This window comes from Mastomys coucha, unplaced genomic scaffold (genome assembly GCF_008632895.1).
Source record: "Mastomys coucha isolate ucsf_1 unplaced genomic scaffold, UCSF_Mcou_1 pScaffold1, whole genome shotgun sequence".
NCBI lineage: Eukaryota > Metazoa > Chordata > Mammalia > Rodentia > Muridae > Mastomys > Mastomys coucha.
The window spans coordinates 32,483,791-32,484,412 of record NW_022196891.1 but is presented as its reverse complement, the minus strand read 5'-3'; positions in this window follow the sequence as shown (position 1 = coordinate 32,484,412).

The window sequence follows — 622 nt, the reverse complement described above, 5'->3', positions numbered from 1 at the left end:
CGACACAATGGAGGGGGGTGTTGGCTGCTATTTTGGCAGGTGCCCGGCACAGGGCTAAAAGAACAAGTACCCCACGCCATATAAGCTCATGTGGTCCTCCAGCTGCTCAGATAAAGCTATTTAAAACCAGAGCAGATATGCAGGGAACAGGCCTGTAACATAAACCAGCTATCCCTCTTGAGAATTCCGATAAAGTTGATGCCAGAGGCCCAGGCCCACAAGGGCAGGCTGGGGGTGGAGCTGAGGGCAGAAGTCAGTCAGCCTCAGAGACACTTCATGAGCCGCCTAGCCTCCGAGCCAGGTCCTGGGGAGCAGAGGGCAAGAACTCTGCTAGAAATGAGGCCAGGGGGTAAAGATGGCCTCTGGGCTGCTGGCTGCTTCTTATGGGCCAAGTGGTCTCAGGTAGGTGGCTCTGCAGGCCTTGGTGAGGAGATCTTGCCTTCTCCATGAGCCCCAAGGCCACACACCATGTCATCTTCACAGAAGTAGCCTCCAATGGCTGGGGAGGGTTACCCAAGAATGGCTACTCTCTTTAGTCTGGCAGTAAGAGTGTGGTGGTGGGGGGTTACTGTTATTTTCCCCAGGGTTAGAGACTGTGGCCAAGGTGAGGTGATCTTGCCCA